Here is a 12,405-nt window from a genome sequence, read left to right on the forward strand (position 1 = left end):
GCAGTGCAGACTCGAAGGGCCGAATGGCCTACTCCTGCACCTATTTTCTATGTCTATGTTTCTATCCACCGTCAACCCTTTAAATATCATTTGCCAGTCTGTCTTAGCTAATTCACGTCTCATATCTTCAAAGTTGCCCTTCTTTAAGTTCAGAACATTTGGTTCTCAATTAACTATGTCACTCTCCATCTTAATGAAGAATTCCACCATATTATGGTCACTCTTACACAAGGGGCCTCGCATGACAAGATTGCTAATTAACCCTTCCTCATTGCTCAATACCCAGTCTAGAATGGCCTGCTCTCTAGTTGGTTCCTCGACATGTTGGTTCAGAAAACCATCCTGCACACATTCTAAGAAATCCTCTTCCTCAGCACCCTTACCAATTTGGTTCACCCAATCTATATGTAGATTGAAATCACCCATTATAACTGCTGTTCCTTTTTTGCACGCATTTCTAATTTCCTGTTTAATGCCATCCCCAACTTCACTACTACTGTTAGGTGGCCTGTACACAAATCCCACCAGTGTTTTATGCCCCTTAGTGTTACGCAGCTCTACCCATATCGATTGCACATCCTCCAGGCTAATGTACTTCCTTTCTATTGCGTTAATCTCTTCTCTAACCAGCAACGCTATCCCACCTCCTTTTCTTTCCTGTCTATCCCTCCTGAATATTGAATATCCCTGGATGTTGAGCTCCCATCCTTGGTCACCCTGGAGCCATGTCTGTGTGATTCCAACTATATCATATTCATTAATAACTATCTGCACATTCAATTCATCCACCTTGTTATGAATGCTCCTTGCATTGACACACAAAGCCTTCAGGCTTGTTTTTACAACACACTTAGCCCTTATACAATTATGTTGAAAAGTGGCCCTTTTTGATTTTTGCCCTGGATTTGACTGCCTGCCAGTTTTACTTTTCACCTCACTACTTTTTGCTTCTACTCTCATTTTGCCCCCCTCTGTCTCTCTGCACTTGTTCCCATCCCCCTGCCACATTAGTTTAAATCCTCCTGAACAGCAGTAGCAAACGCTCCCCCTAGGACTAGCAGGAGGGACAGCCCTCAGTGATTCCTGTGTATGCACCCTGGAAGCCTCAAGAAATGATAATGATCATGAATCAGGCCCCAGATAGAAAGGAAAAACAGCACAGTTTGCTCAGTGTGTCCACAGTACTATACAAATGTTTAATGCGACTCCGCAAGATTTATTCGGTCTCTCCTGCATGATTCTCTCAGCTGATGAGGGGCGGAAATGGAAGGCAGAATTGAGATACGAAACCTATCAGGAGTTACAGGCGGGAAAACAAAATGAGAATGAACAGACAGACCAGATCATTCAAGCTTTGTAAAGGGCTCTCCAGCAACCTGTAAACATCACTAAAGTACCTGAATGCAAACCTAAGCCTGGGGAGTCGGGACCAGACTATTGAGAGCGATTTGTGGCCTGCTACGGCACCTTCACAGGAGACCAAGACTTTAATGATGGGAATCTGTCCCCCCAGTTCAATGCCCTACTGCTCCAATGCTTACCAACTAATTTAGCCAACATGATTAAAACAAATAATATGGATTGGCCTGACAATGACCGAAATCAAATGCGACGAGCTTTGACATATCATTAGGACCCAACTTTCGAATCTCGATCAACCCCGAAGGGAACTAATATTAAAGGTGAATATGCTCAGCGGGAAGAAGGACGCGAGCGGGCTATATCTGAGGAACAGAAATGGGAGCAAAAACCTACCAAGGGACAGGTGGGGGACAACTACCCGTTTAGAAATTGACAAGAAGATGATTCCAACCATGAGTGCCAACCCTCAGGAAGAGCCCAATGTAATATTGCAAGTTGCTGGAAATCCAGTTCCGTTTATGATTGATATGAGGGCAACCACGACCACTCTCGATCAGGAAATAGTATCGGAAAAGGGATTCCAGCTATCAGACGTTATAATCACTCTGTCAGGGTTTGAAGGCATGGAACGTACGTATTCACATACCCAGCCACTGCAGGTGGATTTCCAGGGGAGCCAGTGTGAGGTTTCATTTACAGTCACCACCAGACAGGGGGTGTAATCTAGCATGGAGAGACTTGCTCTGTCTGTTGGAAATCGAGATTCTTTGCACAGACAATGCTGTCACCCTTGACAGGTGACCAACCGACAGCTTCCCCAGTTTCCGACCCCCAAGTGGAGGGCACTTAATTTGGACTCCACTCCTTCTGCCAGCAGCCGACCCTCAAGTGACTCTGTGCTTTGACCCTACAGGGTGCGCCACAGAGGAAAGCCAATATTATGCACCCCTCGACGGACAGAAGTTCCCAGTCACGGTGATTAGACAGGTTAAAGGATGAGACGGTATTGCATTACTGGCCGAATTTCCAGATTTCCTTTGGCGACAGACAGAACTGGTAGTTCCTCATACCACCATTAGGGTTTGCACTGGGTTCAAGCCAAAGAGCCCAGGGTTCCTGGCATACACCCTAATGAAACAAGTCTCCAGCACCGAGGGAGACTGGCAAGACTTGGCCGTGGGTCTAGTCCAATACGGGAGGGAGTCTGAGGTGAAGACGAGATATCTGGTAAGACAACCTTTTAATATTGACCGATCCTAAGACGCTGTACCCCATCTCTGTGCAATTTCAGGCCAAGAAGTCTGTCGCACCAACTGCCCCCTGTCTGGATCACCACAAAAGAAGGTCAGACTCTCCCATCCATTTAGCAATATCCCCTCAATCCCGAGGCAACGTTTTCTGAGGATGGAAGCTCTTTTGTGGGTCCAGCAGGAAAACGATGCGATAGTGACGGACAGTGAAGTAATTGAGCAGGCCTCTTTTGAAGCAGCTGTCTCCGCCCAGAAGGCTGAGCTGTTTGTTCTGACTCATGCCTGTATCCTAGCAACAGACTAAAGTGGGAACATTTACACAGACTCCCGTTATGCATTTGGAATTGTACATGACTATGGGGCTCTCTGGGAACATGGGGATTCCTGACTTCCTCTGGCCACCCCATTAGTAATGCCACCTTTGTAAACAACTTACTCACCACTCTACAGCTACCTCGAGTTTTGTTCTTCTCAGCGGGACACCTCTGAGGAGGAGTGAAAACTGTGGTCCCAGATGGGGTGCCAAAGACCCTGACCTAGCTTTTTGGATCACCCCAGTGGGACAGATTTGTGTTCCTACAGAGTTTTTACCAATATTGGTCGATTAGACACATAATTGTACACACCTGGGAAAGGAGGGAATGGTTGGTAACCTGTACCCTGCACATCGGGTATGACTCCCTTTCCAGGTGGACATTTTTTTGTCTACAAGTTGATTTTATTGAATTGCCTAGAGTACATTGCTATAGATACTGCTTAGATATTATAGATGTGTTTAGTAGATGGGTTGAAGCTGTTCCAACTACCAATAATACTGTTATGACTGTTGTGAAGGTATTTTTACGGGAAATAATTCCCAGGTATGGCCTGGCAGAGATGCTGAGCTCTGACAATGACCCACACTTCGTGATGAAAGTAAACAAAGGCGTACGTAATGAACTAGCTATCAAGCAACAATTCCACTGTGTACACCACCCACGGGCCGCTGGCACAGTGGAGAGAGCAAATGGCACTCTGAAGAGTAAACTGGCCAAACTAACAGTGGAGACTGGACTCACTTGGTTGAAGGTCCTACCGTTACTCAGTTCCACATGAGGGTTACCCCACAGGGGAAAGCAGGGTTGTGACCAGCTGAAATCATTTATGGATGGTCCATGAAGACACCCTGGAGACTAAGACCTTGTGTACCATTGCTCCCAGAAAGTCTACCAGCAAAATTGGATATTCATACCCGAGGGGAAGACATGGGGAAATATATATGCCAACTAACCAAAATTTTCCAAGTATACATTCACAGGTATGACAGGCTTACAAGGAAGAGAACTATTCCGCAGAGAGGAGTGACTATCCCACCATGGAACGTGGGATTTTTTTTCCTGATGAAGAACTGGGATTGAGGGAATCTTGGACCTCGGAGGAGAGGACCATATCAGGTGTTACCGACCGCTCCCACGGCTGTGAAACTGAAGGGGCAATCTCGGTGGATACATCATTAGGTGCCAAACATGTTACTGAAGGAACTGAGTAGAAGGTCTCTCTCGGACTAATGGAAAATGTATTGGTTGTTAGTGGTGTTCTTGTTTATGTCTTTGCGAGGGCTCACCCCAGCATCCGGGGGCCCCCATGTTAACACATTTCCGTCTTTCTGTCATACCTATACCAAACAGGTAGAACTAGGGGCCTGCTGGGTTTGTGCTGAAATTCCACAGCATGGTAAAACTATGGTTCCAATGTCAGTAATCCTGCTCAACCAGAGTGAGGAACTCTCAGCCTGGGCTTTCTCAAATAACATCCGGGGAAGTGAGATGAGGACCTGTGGTCTAGTCAGAGATGACTGTGGCTGTCAGTGTTTTGAGAGATAGTGTCTCAGGCCCCCATCAAACGGAACTTCCAATACTGGGAAACATGCATCCTGGCCATACTTGCAGATGCCCAGCAGCCGAGAGGAACAACTGAGACTGATTGATTTTGGATGATTACTTTTCTCTCCTATGGAGTAGCCAGGAATTTACGAGAGATAATCAATTTGGATACAGCACTTGAGGAGCTGGCCACAATACTGCAGGGGCCCTGACAGAAACACATGCCCAAGTAACAGAAATATCCACTGAAATGATTGCAATCTGGCAAACAGTCAAACAGAATCGTACAGCTTTAGAGTTTATCCCAGCTGAGAAAGAGGGAATCTGTGCTGTTATTGACACAGAATGCTGCACGTATATCCCTGATGAACCTACTAACATTACACCCCTCTCCGAGCACACTGCAAAGGAGATTGACAGCATCAAGAAAGTAGGGCATGATTTACACGGGTTCACCGAAGGGTCGAAATGGTGATCTTTGAAGGCCTGTTTGGTAATATGTGGGGCATGATACTGCATTATGTCCGGATAGTTGTACATATCTTTGTTACAATTACTGTTGTGCCCTGTCTTTACCCACTGATAAGTCAATGCTGTCATCAGTTGCTATCTCTGTAAGAAGTTACTGTGTTGTTGATAATGTAATGATCAAAAGGAGGGAAGGATAAAGTCTGTAAAATGGTTAACACTTCGTTAAACAATAGCAGCCTGTTTTTCTGAAAGAAACTTCTGATGATCAACCAATGTGCTGAGCCTTGTGGGTAGCTAGCTAGAGTTTCAAGATGCTTATCTCCTTGCGCATTCACATGTAGAGATAGGACAGCTTCAGTCTGTTCTGTGTGTATAAACCATTATGACTATTTTGTAGTTTGTCTTTAGGGGCTCCAGCTTCTCATGTAGTAAATAGCCTGTCTTGTGTGGGGGTATCTGGACGGATATATCTGTGGTGCAAGGGGAATTGTTAGTCAGTTAGTGGATTGGGTGGGAACAGTCACAGACTGTTCCTGTTTGAGCGACTAACTAAGTAAGCCCCGGGTGCTTGGAATAAAGAGTTTGTACTGTACGGTCTCTGAGTGACTTTATCCGGATTCGACTTCCACAGAATAGAACTGGTTTTAAAGGGCTGGGCTGCTGGAAGCTCATTCCCAGACCTGGAGTGATTGCAACTGGGTCTGACAGAGGCATAACTGGTTGTTCTGGTCACATTCAGTCTCACTCCAACTATATCCCACCTTCCCTTATACAGGTATGTAATGTCTAAAGGATCAGTGTTTGAGTAAATGAGACTCACCAAACTTTCTCCTGACTGAATCAATGGAATCTCCGAGTCTCTTGAGGCAGAGCTGTTCTCTCCAGTTAATGCTCTCAGTCCTCAGGCTGGTTCACTTGTTGCTGTTCCCTCGTCTTCAGCCGTGGTTTGCTTCTAGTTGGGGTTTTTCTTCCAATAAACCTCTCACCGCAGGTCTAATTTTAACTAGAGAGACAATGAAACACAATAACAATAAAAAGGAGAACCAAACATTTCTGGTTAATGTTACTAAGAACAAAACATTGAAGGCTGATATAATGATCTCAGTAAACATTTTGTTATTGTCACTCACACATCACAAAACAATATGGGATAAGGAGGAGCCATCATTCAGTCAGGAACAGAATTAGGTGATTCTATCCATCTGGTCTGCCCCATCATTTAACCATGGCTGATTTTCATTCCAACACCATATTCCTGCATTCCTCCTGTAACCCTGAGCTACTCAGCAATCATGAATATGTTGATCTCTGTCATAAATATACCCAAATGGCAGCTTCAACCAACCTCTGTGGCAACAAATTCCACAGATCAGACATCTTCTGGCCAAATTTTTTTCTTCACTCAGTTTTAAAGGGAAGCTTCTTTATTCCAAGACTGTGCTGTCAGATCACAGTCTAATGGAAACATCCTCTCCATGTCCACTGTATCCAGGCTTTTCAGCATTTGGTCGGTTTATTTAACCAAACATCCCCCACCGTCCCTCTGAACTCCATTGAGCACAAGTCCTCATACATAACGCTGAACATTTCTGAGATTATTCTTGTAAACCTTGTTCACAACAACTGTACTGAACACATTTCTAGGAATAACAAACTAATTGGCACCAGGGTAATTTGCAGGGAAAAGTTGTGGTTACTTTATTGTTCAACTATCACAGAGTGAGCCATTTCCACTTCCACATTAAAACCGGTACATTTCAGGAAACATAAACCAATCCAGAGTGAATGTAATAAAAAGAAATTGTAATTACCAAACTGCTCAGCATGTAAGGAACAGCTGTGGGGAGAGGAACAATCTTTACAATTCAGCTTAATAACATTTTGTCAGGATGACTTCAAACATTTTCAGTTTTTAGTGCAGATCTCTAGCAACTTGAGATTCTGCCCGATTTCCACTTTATCCAGATTTGACTTCCACAAAATGCGAGTGATTTTAAAGGGCTGGGCTGCTGGAAACACATTACCAGACCTGGTGTGATTGCAACTGTGTCTGACAGAGGCATAAATGGTTCTTCTGGGCACATTCAGTCTCACCAACTATTTCCCACCTTCTATTCTACAGGTATGTAATGTATAAAGGACCAGTGTTTGAGTAAACGAGACTCACCAAACTTCCTCCTCACTGACTCACTGGGAACTCCAAGTCAGCTGATTCAGAGTTGTTCTCTCCAGTTGATGCGCTCAGTCCTCGGTCCTCGGGACAGTTCACTTGTTGCTATTCCCACATCTTTAGCCATGGTTTGCTTCCACTTGGGGTTTTTTTTTCCAATAAACCTCTCACCGCAGGTCTAACATTAACCAGAGAGATAATGAAGCACATTAACAATGAAAAGGAGAACCAAACATTTCTGCTTAATGTTACTAAGAACAAAACTCACTGAAATTTAAACGCTGAAGCCAAATATAATAATCTCAGTGAACAATCTTTTATTGTCCCTCACACATCACAAAACAATATAGGATAAGAAGGAGCCATCATTCTGTCATGGTAATACATAAGACACAGGAACAGGATTAGGTGATTTGATCCATCTATAAACGTGCAGGAGCAATGTGTGGTTAAGTGCCATGCTCAAGGATACAACGCACTGCCTGGCCTGAGGCTCAAACTCATGACCTTCAGATTGCTTAACCACTTGGCCACATGCACATCACAGAAACCACTCTCCCCCCTAGACTTCCCAGTCCGTCAGTAAAGCAGGCAGTGAAATCAAAGATCCCCACAACCTGGGACGTTCTCCTTCCACACGCACCCCAGTCCAGGAGAAGACACAACAGCCAGAAAGCTCAAGGACAAATGTGAGCAGCCTGAGGAAATGAGGTGAGTTGGGGGAAGTTAACGGGACTCAGTGACTAACGTCAGATTCCCCAACACAACATAGAGGAAGCATCCTGACCCAGCCAGGGACTCTGAGCACACACCACGTCATCTTGCATCACAAAGTGAAGGGCGGGGCAGATCTGCAGTAAACAGCCTCACGTGACCTGTTGGTGGGTCTCCCATTTCAACGCTGCAGAAATAGACAGCCTGGGCTCCAGGTTTGGATCGTTCAATGCAGATTAAGTGAAGTCTACACATTTTTGACCAGCCCAGATAATCGGAAAATAAATGAGTAATTGGTCCTCAGTTCGGGGCTCACGGCCAACATCAGATCTCCCCGCTTGGGATCGGTCTCAATACTCACCGATGGGAACGCAATATCTTCGGCCCACAGACAGTGATCCCGACCCCTGGCTCCCCCACCCAGGAGGTGAGGACCCTTCCCTCGATCCCACAGATGATGCACTTCAGCACTGAGCGGAAAAGAAAACACCGCCCGGCCGGAGACAGTGAACATGCGCGAAGTGAGTGTCACATCATCCGGAGGGCAGGGCCTTGGAAACAGATGCACAGGTGCTGCCCATCTGCTGTTAAATGGGAGGGGCAAACGGGATCACGTGACCAGTCGGGTCTCCCACCCCAGGCAGAGTTTTCCAGCTACCCACCATTCTGTGTAAAGAAACAAACTTGCTGCTTACATCTCCTCTCACCATAAATATATTAGACATTTCAACCCCCAGGAAAAATAGATTGCCTGTCCACTCAGAATCAGAATCAGATTTATTATCACCGGTGTGTGTCATGAAATTTGAAAACCGTGCAGCAGCAGTTCAATGCAATACATATTATAGAAAGGAAAAAAAACAAAATAAAATAATAAAAAGAAACAACTAAATCATTTACAGTATATCTGGGACCCTTACTCTTTGTGATTTTGATAAATGACCTGGATGAAGAAGTGGAGGGATGGGTTAGCAAGTTTGCTGATGACACAAAGGTTGGGGGAGTTGTGGATAGTGTGGAGGGCTGTCAGAGGTTTCAGTGGGACATTGATAGGATGCAAAAATGGGCTGAAAAGTGGCAGATGGAGTTCAACCAGGATAAGTGTGAAGTGGTTCATTTTGTTAGGTCAAACATGATGGTAGAATATAACATTAATGGTAAGACTCTTGGCAGTGTGAAGGATCAGAGGGATCTTGGGGTCCTAGTCCATAGGACACTCAAAGCTGCTACACAGGTTGACTCTGTGGTTAAGAAGGCAAATGATGCATTGACCTCAGTATGTGCGGTTGGGAGACTGTAGGTCTGACACGGTTGTCAGTAGCACAGGAGCGCCACAGGGACCGTGCTCTCTCCGGTCCTGTTCACCCTGTACACATCAGACTTCCAATATAACTCGGAGTCCTGCCATGTGCAGAAGTTCGCTGATGACACAGCCATAGTAGGGTGTGTCAGGAATGGACAGGAGGAAGAGTATAGGAAACTGATACAAGACTTTGTGATATGGTGCAACTCAAACTACCTGCGTCTCAATATCATCAAGACCAAGGAGATGGTGGTGGACTTCAGGAGATCTAGGCCTCATATGGAGCCAGTGATCATTAATGGGGAATGTGTGGAGCAGGTTAAGACCTACAAGTATCTGGGAGTGCAGTTAGACGAGAAGCTAGACTGGACTGCCAACACAGATGCCTTGTGCAGGAAGGCACAGAGTCGACTGTACTTCCTTAGAAGGTTGGCGTCATTCAATGTTTGTAGTGAGATGCTGAAGATGTTCTATAGGTCAGTTGTGGAGAGCGCCCTCTTCTTTGTGGTGGCTTGTTGGGGAGGCAGCATTAAGAAGAGGGACGCCTCACGTCTTAATAAGTTGGTAAGGAAGGCGGGCTCTGTCGTGGGCACAGAACTGGAGAGTATAACATCGGTAGCAGAGCGAAGGGCGCTGAGTAGGCTACGGTCAATCATGGAAAACCCTGAACATCCTCTGCATAGCAACATCCAGAGACAGAGAAGCAGTTTCAGCGACAGGTTGCTATCGATGCAATGCTCCTCAGACAGGATGAAGAGATCAATACTCCCCAATGCCATTCGGCTTTACAATTCAACCGCCAGGAGTAAGATATGTTAAAGTGCCGGGGTTAGGACTGAGCTTAAGTTACCATTCAATGTATTTAAGTAAACTATTTAAGAACTTTTTAAAAGCTATTTATTAATGCTTTTTGTGAGGGTGATTTTAGATGCATATCATATTTTTACTGAGTTAAGTATTGTAAGTAATTAGTTTTGCTACAATAAGTGTATGGGACATTGGAAAAAATGTTGAATTTCCCCATGGGGATGAATAAAGTATCTATCTATCTATCAATCGTGGGATTGAATTTAGGAGCCGAGAGGTAATGTTGCAGCAATATCTGACATTTGTCACACCCCACTGTGCTCAATTCTGGTTGCCTCACTACACGAAGCATGTGGAAACCATAGAAATGGTGCAGAGGAGATTTACACAGATGTTGCCTGGATTGGGGAGCATGCCTTATTAGAAATGTTTGAGTGAACTCGGCCTTTTCTACTTGGAGCAATGGAGGATGAGAGGTGGCCTGACAGAGGTGTATAAGATGACGAGAGGCATTGATCATGTGGGCAGTCAGAGACTTTTTCCCAGGGCTGAAATGGTTATGACAAGACAGCAAAATAGGTACCTGGAGAAAAATAAAGAAATACTAGCATAGAAAAATAGAGGGCTATGGTAACCATAGTAATTCCTAAGGTAGGGACATGTTGGCACAACTTTGTGGGCCGAAGGTCTTGTATTGTGCTGTAGGTTTTCTATGTTTCTGTGAATAAATTAAAAATCGTGCAACAAACAGAAATACTATATATTTTAAATGTGAGGTAGTGTTCAAGGGTTCAATATCCATTTAGCAATCGGATGGCAGAGGGGAAGAAACTGTTCCTGAATCACGGAGTGTGAGCCTTCAGACTTCTGTACCTCCTTACCTGCTGGTAACATTGAGAAAACCACATGCCCTGGGTGATGGAGGCCCTTGCTAATGGACGCTGCCTTTCTGAGACATGGATTCTAATCCTCTGGTAGTCTTATAAACGTCCATCCAGTCTCACCCCAGCTGGCACGGCTCCGGAGAAAACGACACAATTTTGTCCAACCTCCCGTTAAAGCTCAGGCCCTCTAATCCAGGCAATATCCTGGTAAACCTTTTCTGCACCCACTCCAAAGCCCCGACATCCTTCCGAGAATGGGAGCGACCAGAACTGAATGAAACACTCCAGATGTGGGCTAACTAGTTTTATAAAGCTGCAGCACAACTTCCCGACTTTTGAACTCAATGCTTCAACTAATAAAGACAACCATGCCATTTGCCTTCTTAACCACCCGATCAATCTGTGCAGTCTCTTTCAGGGAGCGATGAACTTGGAGTCAAAGATCCCTCTGATCATCAACACTGTTCAGGGTTTTGCATTTAACAGTGTATTGTCTCATACATTCGACCTACCGAGCTGCCAAGATGATCATCACTAATCAAATCTCACTGAGATTTCTCAGGTCCTGTTGAATATATTGCCAAGTGTACAAGTACGGGAAGGTACAGGTACAGAGAAACACTGACTTGTAGCAGCATCACAGGCAAGTACATTCAGATAACACACAGAACAGCAATTATACAATTCTCTGTCAGTAACAATCCAGAAACATGTTTTACTTCCTCCGGCTAATAGGCCAGAACAACAGGGGCTGAGCGGCGGCTCATCTCAGACGGTTCGGTGTGAAGGTCTCACAACCCGGACCGACCCCGGCAGATTCTGTGAAGGAAGCGAGGCGAGGCCGCCAGTTCAGGAAAGTTCATCCCCTCCCCCTTCAGGTTTCACCGATCTCCTTGTGTTTCTCTCTCCCTTCCCCACCCCCACCTTTTATTCTCCAGTCCTGCCGAAGGGTTTCGGCCGGTAATGTCGACTGTGTTCTTCCCCGAGATGCTGCCCGGACTGCTGAGTTCCTCCAGCATTTTGTGCGCGTTGCTCGCATTTCCAGCATCTGCAGATTTTCTCTTGTTTGAGTTCGGGAAAGTTAACTCACCACTCAACGTCAGAACTCCCCGCTCGGGACCGGCTTCAATACTCACCGAAGGGAAATTGTTGGTGTTGCCCCGCAGAGAATAATCCGTCTCCGGCTCCCCGTCCAAGGGGGCGAGAACCCCCTCCCGATCCCGAACCCGAACCCAGACCCGCCGCTGACCCACTTCCACAAAGAACGAAAAAACATCACTGCACGGCTCGGGCCTGTGAGCATGCGCAATGTGCTTCTTTTTTTGCGTCACAGGCGGTGGGCGGGGCCACGGAAACAAATCCGCAAATGCTGCCGATCTGCGTTAAAACATGATCACGTTTCGCTGGAGGGTCTCCCATGTGACCGTTGACTGTTCCTCGCCCTTCACATACTGCCCTACCCACCGCCGCATTTCCCACATTATTTCATTATTTCCCTATATCATTTCCATACGTATTTAGATTTTCCCTCCATGTCTTCCCCGATCACTTTCCCTCCAGCCCCAGGTGACAGAGTTCTCAG

At 45.7% G+C, this 12,405-nt stretch overlaps 1 protein-coding gene across 8 annotated transcripts in view; it reads right to left on the bottom strand.

The window, feature by feature from the left end:
* Positions 1-12,092, bottom strand: part of LOC140724314 (uncharacterized) — a 32,110-nt gene extending 20,018 nt beyond the window's left edge. For 4 of the 8 annotated variants that reach the window (XR_012098092.1, XR_012098093.1, XR_012098094.1 and 1 more), the window contains exons 1-3: positions 11,960-12,092; positions 7,113-7,293; positions 5,766-5,948 (exon numbers count right to left, since the gene is read on the bottom strand). The gene's annotated coding sequence lies outside the window, so the exon portion shown is untranslated. Of the gene's footprint in view, positions 1-5,763; positions 5,949-7,112; positions 7,294-11,959 lie in introns of those variants that run through there. The other 4 variants (XM_073038765.1, XM_073038764.1, XR_012098095.1 and 1 more) reach the window with 4 other exon arrangements.
* Between the last annotated feature and the right edge of the window lie 313 nt (positions 12,093-12,405).

Source organism: Hemitrygon akajei, unplaced genomic scaffold, assembly GCF_048418815.1.
Source record: "Hemitrygon akajei unplaced genomic scaffold, sHemAka1.3 Scf000187, whole genome shotgun sequence".
Taxonomy (NCBI): Eukaryota; Metazoa; Chordata; class Chondrichthyes; order Myliobatiformes; family Dasyatidae; genus Hemitrygon; species Hemitrygon akajei.